The sequence below is a fragment of the Habropoda laboriosa genome, unplaced genomic scaffold (genome assembly GCF_001263275.1).
Source record: "Habropoda laboriosa isolate 0110345459 unplaced genomic scaffold, ASM126327v1 scaffold87, whole genome shotgun sequence".
NCBI lineage: Eukaryota > Metazoa > Arthropoda > Insecta > Hymenoptera > Apidae > Habropoda > Habropoda laboriosa.
In genome coordinates, this window is record NW_017100209.1 from 857,629 (window position 1) to 867,119 (window position 9,491).

Below are 9,491 nucleotides of genomic sequence, written 5' to 3' on the forward strand. Positions count from 1 at the left end.
GGAAGGAGGCCAGAAGGAAAGGACGAGGGACAGGGAGAGATAGAACTGACCAGTTAGAGCGAGAAAGAGAGATCGGTTGGAGCGGCAGAACGCTAGAGGAAACGGTGAACCGAGAGAAAAGGAAGGAGAAGAGTCTGGATTGATGAGGGGCAATGCGAGCGAGGGGGGGAGAGGGAGAAACGTAGAGATATATCCAGAGCTTGTGTAGAAAGAGAAAGGTGAACGGTGAGGTGTACGAGTGCGAGAAGGATGGAACGATGTAACGAAGGGAGACACGACGAGTTACGAAGTGAGACGAGAGAAGCTCTGGCTGTGCCTGAACGTGCGCGCGCCACGGGGAACAGCAGTGGAGTAGTGGGGGTAGGTATGAACTATGGTGGGGGGAGCGCGAGAGGGACGAGTCGAGGGATCGTTGAACTCGGCAGTGATCGCAGTCTGTGCTCAATGCGCGAATGCGTGAATGTGCGCGCGCGCGTGCGTGAAAGTGCAACGGTGTGTGCGTCACCGTGGTTGCACCGTCGCCGCCAGCCAGCCAGCCAGCCAGCCAGCCAGCCAGCTCCTCCGTGTTGCTCGTTCGCTGGTCTCTCTGTGAACGAGTCGACGGAGAAACGACGAATGAGAAAGAGAGAGAGAGAGAAAGAAGGAGAGTTAGCGGTGGCAGCAAGAGGGAGCGAGAGGGCGGCATAAGGCCAGGCCAGTCAGTAACGATGTCATTAGTTTAGTCAGTCAGCGAGTCAACAACTACGCTGTTTCGCGGCCGTTTCGTGTGGGTCCCCGCGGTCCCTCGGCTTTTTCTCCCTCCCCCTCTCTTCTCATCCTCATCCTTCTTTTCCCCTCTCTGGTAGGGGGGACCGCGGATCTCCGCGAATATTCGTGACAGCCATTGTCCGGTGTGGGCCAGTTTTCGGGCTCGTGAGAGCTACCGGGGAAACTGCCCATCGGGTTACCACCGGTAGTTTCACTTGGTTTGCTGTTTCTTCGTTGGAAATGACTTTTACTGTTTTTGTTTTTTTTTTTTTCGATGTAATAGATTAAAATTTGTCGGAGAGAGAGGTTTGTTTGTTTGTTTGTTTGGTCGAATGGTAGTCGGAGTTGAGACGATGGGTGGTAGGATTCCGTGGCACGCGATAGATATTGAAATAATAGAGTTAGAGCGGTACAGAAACGTTGCGCTAGCCGGCAATTAGAGCTGAGTCGCCCCGCGGTTAACCCCGCAATTTCTTAATCGGCCACGTTTTCGCAAATGGGACACATGGTGCTGACACGAGGTCGATCTTCTAGCGTTTTGTTATCGTTGTCTAATTCTTGGTTCTGGACCAAGTCGTTTGAAGGGGAATTGATCGGACACGATTGTACGTGACGTTTGAAATTTTGTTATTATACTTGTAGCAACGTGAGATTGCTTTCGACCCTTTGATTTCTTCTTTCAACTGTTTCACGTTTAATCAGATAATCTTTCGTACGGTTGTTTGAAAATATTATTACCAAGGGGGAGGTTATGTAGTGTCGATCGTGCACGGAGTGTTATGTGTGCAGAAAAGGTGTGCATGTAAACGCAACACGGTAGATAATCGGAGTGACGCCTACCCGAACAATTACCGTGTATACTCTAAATAGAGGCAGGTAAACCGTTCAAGACCACGAACCCTATGTGCTGTCCAATATAATTAAAAGATCCCTACCGTTCGCATAACTCAGATGCCCGAGGAAATACTGGCGCGTTAAGAGTGCAGTATTTCGTCGCTAACATTCAATCTACTCGGCCGAATTGGCCAGAAACGTGATCCCCCTATTATTCTAAGCGGCTTGTCTTATCGTCTAGCCTCTGGACACCACCTAACGATCGTTTCGTAATAAACTCCCTTGAGCGATATTCTCGAAACAACTCTTACATACGTATAAAACAAAAATCATCAGTCAAAACAAACAAAATTCCACCCAAAAAGAAAACAAACAAGAATTCTCATATCAGCATCCCTTGTTAAAATTTCCCTCCGTGAGAGCGATCATAACCTCAAAAACCAACCAAAAAAAAAAATGTATAATCATGAACGTTACAAAAGAGACAAAAAATAAGAAGTATATACACGGGTAGTTATATATACATATTCGACTCTTTTGATGGTCGTCGTAGGCCGGCGAAGTTTCCCAACCCCGCGCTCCGCGTTTTCGCGTCTCTCTCCGCGTCCGTAATAATAATAACTGCGAGGAGAGAACACAATCCCCGCGAACACACGATCCCGCGTTGTGCAATGCTGCAACTGCAGTGCACTGCACCGCCACCACCACCACCACCATCGTAGCCAGTAGCACCACCACCACCACGACTGCTGCCAACAGCAGCAGCAGCAGCTTCGCCGCCGCCCGAACAAACTTATGTGTAGGTGCTAACACGTACGTGTGAGTGTTTTATACGCGGGTCAATGACTCGTGGAGTGCATAGTTTGCGCATGCGCGCAAGTCTGTGTGCGTGTGCATATCGGCGCGGCCAGTTGTGCACGTGCAATGACTGCATCTGTGTGCGCGTTGCGTGTGTGTGTTGCCTCGCGACACATGCATTACACACATACGTACGTGTGCGCTCGCCGCATTAAATATGTTAATGTATGGTCGTGTGTGTGTTGCCTCACGACACATGCATTACACACATACGTACGTGTGCGCTCGCCGCATTAAATATGTTAATGTATGGTGGCTCTGACTCAATAGTACGGCCAATATTCCATTGGCGTATCGACCCGGCGATATGCGCGCGTATTTTTGCACCGACCACCCTCTCTGCCTTGTTTTCTCCCTCTCTCTCGCCTCTTTCTCTCTCTTTCTGGTTTCACTGGCAGTGGCTGCCACCGTGGATGCACCTGCAAAAATCACGGCTGGATAAGGAGGAAGGATGTTGGCACCGGTGTTGATGGAAATCGGGACAGGGGATTTTGGTTGGACTCTCGGTGGATTGTTACGTGGGTGTTCTGAGGTTGTGGCAAGTTTGCCCGTGTTTCAGATGGTGTTCAGAGGAGGTGGGAATTTTCTTGGAGACGTCTTGGGTGTTTGCGGTGAAAAGTGTGGGATATTGGGATAGTGTGCTTTAGGGTGTTTTTTAACCCTTTGAGGATGGAGGAATGTATGCTATGTCGAAGTGGTACATAATTAGGTCACTGCTTCAGTTTTTTTATTTTTAAATTAAATTATATGAAAATTTCATTTTCGGCAAATATACGTGCATGAGTTCGTGGTCACTCCAATTACTGTTATTGTTTAAAATTGTGAGTTTATTGGTTGCGTTCATAGTGTTTTGTAAACGCATATACGAGTCTATAGTCCTGGAAGGGTTAAAGATTTGGGGGATATTACTGAACCTTAATTATTCACACTTTTTTGTTGTCTAGAGTCAATTATAAGGTGTGAGGTTAGTGGAATGTAAAAGAGGGTGAAAATTAGGGTGGAGTCAGGGAACCTTAATTATACTCTGATTTTTTTTTACTGTCTATAGCTAAGTATGATGTGCGAGATTTGTGGAATGTATAAAGCACGATAAAAATTAGATCTGTACATATTCCTACTATTCTTGCAGGTTAACCCTCTTAACTCCACCATAAGAAGCTCGTATATTGTCAGAAATTAGAAATACCATAGAATTAGCTGGAGAATGCCTCATTAAAAAATTTCTGTGCACTACATTTTTTGAGTTACCTAAAAGAAATTTTCTCAGTATCGAGAAATCTTCCATACCTAAAAATTCCTCTGAGAAAAAAGTCTTCAGACACAATCCAAATCGGCCCAAATCTCCCAGCAATATCAAAAGTGTTAAACCTAAATTTGCAAATAATAAAAATACACATCCAACAGAAAGCCAGCAAAAATTTCCTAAATAATCGATGGAATTTCCAAGAAGATTGTTCGTGTAGAAAAATACAAACAGCGCTTGATCTATTTCGAGGTGGTAATAATCGATCCCGGGAACGTCTCGAAGTTCTCGAAGATCCGCTAATGGCGTCGAAACGACGCGGCTACGCGAGAACGAGCGAGGTCTTTGGGAGTCGTTGAAGAAACGAGGGCCGCAATTGTCTCTTATGTAAAACGAGACGACAAATTACACGCCGCGTTCTGTAACGTAATCTTCCCTTTCCCCCTAACGACGTCGTTGCATCGGCTCAGAAACGGTGAGACGCCGCACGTCGAAAGGTGTACTTACATTGTCCCCGCGTTCTCGCGCACCTCTCGTTGACGCGCGTGAGAACGCGAGCTTGCACAACTTTTCGGATCGTAAAATTCAAACCGGGATGAAAAACGTCGCGCGTTCCACATCGAGAGGCGGATTTTACCGCGAAGACTTGACTTACTCTCGCTTTCACGTAGACGCAAACAAAAGGCTAGCGAAAGAGTTTGAAACGACGAGAAGAATGATCCATTGACGCGTTGCCAATCGTTACACCTGATGTAACCATCCATTCACGGCCGAATAATGGTAATAATTCATTCGGCAAATGAATTTTCCGATACTTTTCAAGTCTTAGAATTTCTTCTTTCCTTTCTTTCTTTTTTTTTTTTCAGAATCACGCTTATTTGCGTGAAAATGGTACGAAGGTATAATGGAGAGTGTTTGCAAATCGTAAATGTACAGGTTGGAGGAATTTCAAAGAGCGTGATTATACAGGTGGGACAGTTGGAAAAGATGGTGTGTTTAATTAACGTGTTTTGTTATGCAAATGTGTGACGATGGTGTAGGGAGTTCCGAAATTGGGCATTTTGTACCGTTGGACTTTCGTCACAGTTCACAGTGCACTGGGTGAACACTTTTTTCTTGGTTCTTTGAGATTTATGGGGATAATGAGACACACGCTGTCTCGATTATGCGTGATAATTTTTGGAAGTGGAAGTTTTGGTAAATAAATGATATTTTGCAATGCAGTGGTTCAGTAGGGGAGATCTGTTCACAGAAATATTTCTCAAATTATAGATACTTCCTTTCAAAGTTTACCTACAACTTATCATTTTCCCTTTTTAACAATTTTCGTAATTAATTCGTATCGAAATATTCCTCTAACTATGGTTACTAACTTCTTTCCAAAGTTTACCGAAAATTTGTCACTGCCCTTGTTAACAAATTTTCACAATCAATTTCGATCGAAATATTCCTCAAATTGTAGATATTTAATTGCTTCTAAAGTTCACAAAAAATGATCATTTCCCTTGTTAACAAATTTTTACAATCAGTTCGTATGGAAGCATTCCTCAAACTACAAACATCAACATCCTTTCAAAGTTCACTTAGAAACTCGTCGTTCTCCCTTTTCCCCAATTTTTCCAATCAATTCGTATCGACCAGGCACAGTTTAACACGCGACACGAGCAAACACATTTTTATCGCCGGTTGAAATGGCAAAAGAAGAAGCGGAAGAAGAAGAAGAAGAGGAGAGAAACGAAGCGCAGAAAGGAATCCCGCGAATCCTGCCTCGGAACTTTATTCACAAGCGTCCGCTATAAATTCCCAATGAAACGTGCCACGACGTGAATCGAGTTGTACAGCCACGTTACGGTTGTACTAGTAAACTAATTAACCACGTTAATGAGCCGTGATATAAGAAGCAAACGTACGCACCGGCAGTTGCATGCTCGATGTGTATCACGTGCCCGCGGGGGCTAATGTACATATACCTTGTTATCCGCAATCGGTGAAACGAAGACGGAAAGACCTGAAGGAGCTTTCGAAAGAAACATGCTCGATTTTCAGCCTCTATTACGATTACGAGTAACGGTATTTTCGTACACTCGCCAGATAACATACATACGGTGCTAATTGCAGAAAAACAGAGATTCTCCTTTGGTTAAATACCCTTGCACGCTTCGACGACGAATTTAAGAGAGTGTGCAGACTCTGGGTGCAGCATCGACTGGCAAAACTTGATTGCTTCCGGTACCCTGTTTTATCGTACGTTGGTAATCTTTTTGAAAATTTTGTTGATTTTTTTGTTTGGGTGGGTTAACCCCTTAACTTATGACAACACGTCAGACTCGTGGCAGAGATTCTGGTGAAGATGTGAGAGAAATAGTTATATTAGTAAGGAAAGTTCATTGTAATCCTAACTTTTGTTTTAATTTGCAAGGCTGAAGATTACTAAATGTAATTAATCTGTAATAGATTAGCTTTTGTTACCTGATACAGTAGTGAAACAGTAAATGGCCGACGTTTAGATGCATAGTCGGAAAAGAAATCATAGGTTAAGGGGTTAACACTAGAGTTATCTCTACGTCAAATTGATTTAGCGAATGAAACCCCTCATTTTCTTTAAAAAACAACACATAACACACTATTAACTTATAAATGAAACTATGTGATACTGAATATTTATATAAAATTTATAATAAATCACAAGTGGTAGGAGAGGAATGTAAACGGTTTCTCTAACTTTCCTCGTGAAATTCGAAATGCGTCAAAATGGCGCGTCCCGTACACCTGGTGTTAACGAAGAACGATGTTTGTTGGAGTTTGAGTTCAATGATCTATTATACAAGAACTTTTTAGAATATTTTGTGCAATAGATTTACGGAGAATAATTGGAATTATTGTAGGTATGTCGGGTTAGAAAGTTCTGTCGTCTTTTGCTCGTTTTCTTCGGCTAATGTTATTTTCAAATATTGTTTTAAAGTGTTTGCTATCACTTTAGCTTAACCCAAAATGACCCATTATCATCTTTCGAAAAAACGTGAGTGTTCTATACTGGTAAGTATTATCGCTTGTAACTTTCCGAATTTATATTCTACATGTATGCTTCCATTTGCATCGGTATGAATCGAATTTTCCAATCACGGTTTACTTACATAAAAATTCACTTTTGTAAAGTCGCTAATGGGTCATTTTGACCCGGTCGGTAGTTTTAGTGTTAATGTGTTATATGAGCATGCTCAGTCTTTGCAGTAATTTATCAATGGATAAATTTTGATGAAAATTCTTCGTTTCGATGTTGAAATGATCTTTAAGTGCTCTTGGTATGTCATCTTCAATTTTGTACTTTAAAAATCTCTCGGTAATTTTAAAGAGCAAGTGAAATATTTCGATATTTTTAAATTTGCACGAATTGGTCTTTAAAGGTTGGGTGAATTCTTCTTTAAGGAAAAAGTGGCTACTAGTCTAAGTTGTGGGATATTTTGGAAATTGCAATTCCTGCACGTCATTCGGTGGAATGTTGGAAACGGTGAATATCTCGTGGAACTTGTTCCAGAAAAATGTATTATTCAAAGTGCTAAGTGTACGTAGCCCAGAGTAGTTTGAGAATTTTCATATATGTACGGGGAAACTTCAGAAGGATCTCTACGTACCAGAATACATCCCGCGTATCTCCTTTCTAACATAAATGATCACTTTATTCCGGGAATTTCGCATGGTATCTTGGATACACGCGAAACACAAAGAAGCTGAATTTTCTGGTTCAAATCTCCCGTATAAATTCGCAAACAGTTCTTAACTTCCAGCGATCGATAATTCTTCTGAAAAATTCTAGTTTTCTACCTTCGAAGAGTGTCTTGCAAAGTTTGTCTTCTAAAAGAGAAAAAATTCAGTTTTCAAACCTAAAAAGATTCACTTTTCAAACCCCAAAAATTCAGTTTTCAAACCTAAAAAGATTCAGCTTTCAAACCTCAAAAGATTCAGTTTTCAAACCTAAAAAGATTCAGCTTTCAAACCTCAGAAGATTCAGTTTTCAAACCTAACAAAAGTCACTTTTGAAACTCCAAAGATTCAGCTTTCAAACTCCCAAAAATATTCACTTTTCAAATCCAAAGAGATTCACTTTTCAAAACCCAAAGATTCAGCTTTCAAACTCCCAAAAAATTCACTTTTCAAACTTAAAAAGATTCAGCTTTCAAATCCCCAAAAATTCAGTTTTCAAACCTCAAAGATTCAGCTTTCAAACTCCCAAAAAAATTCACTTTCCAAACTTAAGAAGATTCACTTTTCAAACCCAACAAAAATATTTAATTTTGTAAACCTTAAAATAAATCGCTTAAATCCAAGAAAATTCACTTTTTAAACCTTTTAACACCAAAATCTGTGTAAATCTCATTTCAGATAAAAATCGCCAAAAATCGAAGAATACGAAATCGAAAATACCTGTAAAAAATTTACCTTATAAATTCTAATAGGATGAAAAATTCTTGGTAAATCTCACTTTGGATAAAAACAAGGAAAAACCTAGGAATAATGAAACACATATCTCTAACAACTTCAGCTTCCTTGTTCGATAAATTATCAGATTAAGCCTCCGTGCAGCTTTCGAACCCATGCATTAGGCAAACCGCTCTGTGACGTCAATCTGACAAAATTTGAACTCTGGTTTGGAATGATTTTCGCCGGAAGGGATTGCTGTTTATGGTTGTTGCATCGAGAGCTTTGATCGATGATGCTATTCATCAAGCTGCAGCCGGTTTTCCTTAAGAATTATTATTACAAAATGTCAACGCTGTTAGCTTTCCAGAGTTACAAAATATTCAGACTCTTAACAAAAATGAATATTTTCAATATTTGTAATATTTCAATTATTATACCTGTACCACGTTTAATTTTATTACACGTAACCCTTTAACTTAGATATCAATCAATAATCCTATTTTCCATCGTAAAAACAAAACAATCAAAACCACAACAATTTATTTTACAATTACAATAAATCATTTATTTTCCCTTCAAACTTCCCATTTCTCTCAACTCTCAATTTTTTCCTCCTCAATATTCACATTATTCTCTACTTAATGCGCCAAAAGTGACGAATTTTATTTTTCTTCAATTATTTCCTAAGTGTAGAAAAATCAATTTCCAGTGCTCTAACTCTCTCTCTCTCGTTGCCATAATAGAAAGAATGGGAGTCGATATGAAAAATGAAAGAGAGGCACTCACACGAGCGTCGAGTGATAATTTATCAAACATTAGAATATTTTTCCAACGCGTCTCAATTTCACTGGAACAATCTCTATTCAACTTTCGTCCTCCAGCAATTGTTCCAACGGTGCACGAGGGTTAACCCTTTAAGGCGGCTCCGTTACATACGCTGTTCGCCGTCTAATGAACCCTTCTGCTCGAATATTCCAAGGAAGGTGATTGACCTGTATGTTGGTTGGACACTCAAGCAGGCGACGCGTTCTTCCGTCTAACAGTCACGACGTGGTTACTGTTAGTTCGTCAAATTTGCCCGAAACACCGTGTCCTCGTTACGCAACGTGGTACCGCCGGACGAAATCGTAAATCGTCGCTTGTGTTTCGACACACTCCGCAACGGCACGAAAGACTCGCGTTTCAAAATCTCCACCACGCTCACAATTCCTCCGATCGAGTTTCTTTATTCGAGCTTGCCGGTGAACGGGCGAATCGCCGGCGTGATTGATCGTTTCTTATCGAGAAAACTCGTTTCTGGAGAGGAGATAAGCATCTCACATTTTAGGGCAACCTTTAATTGAGATTTTACGAAATTTTGGTTTCTTGTTGTTCTTCCTTGGCTTTGTTT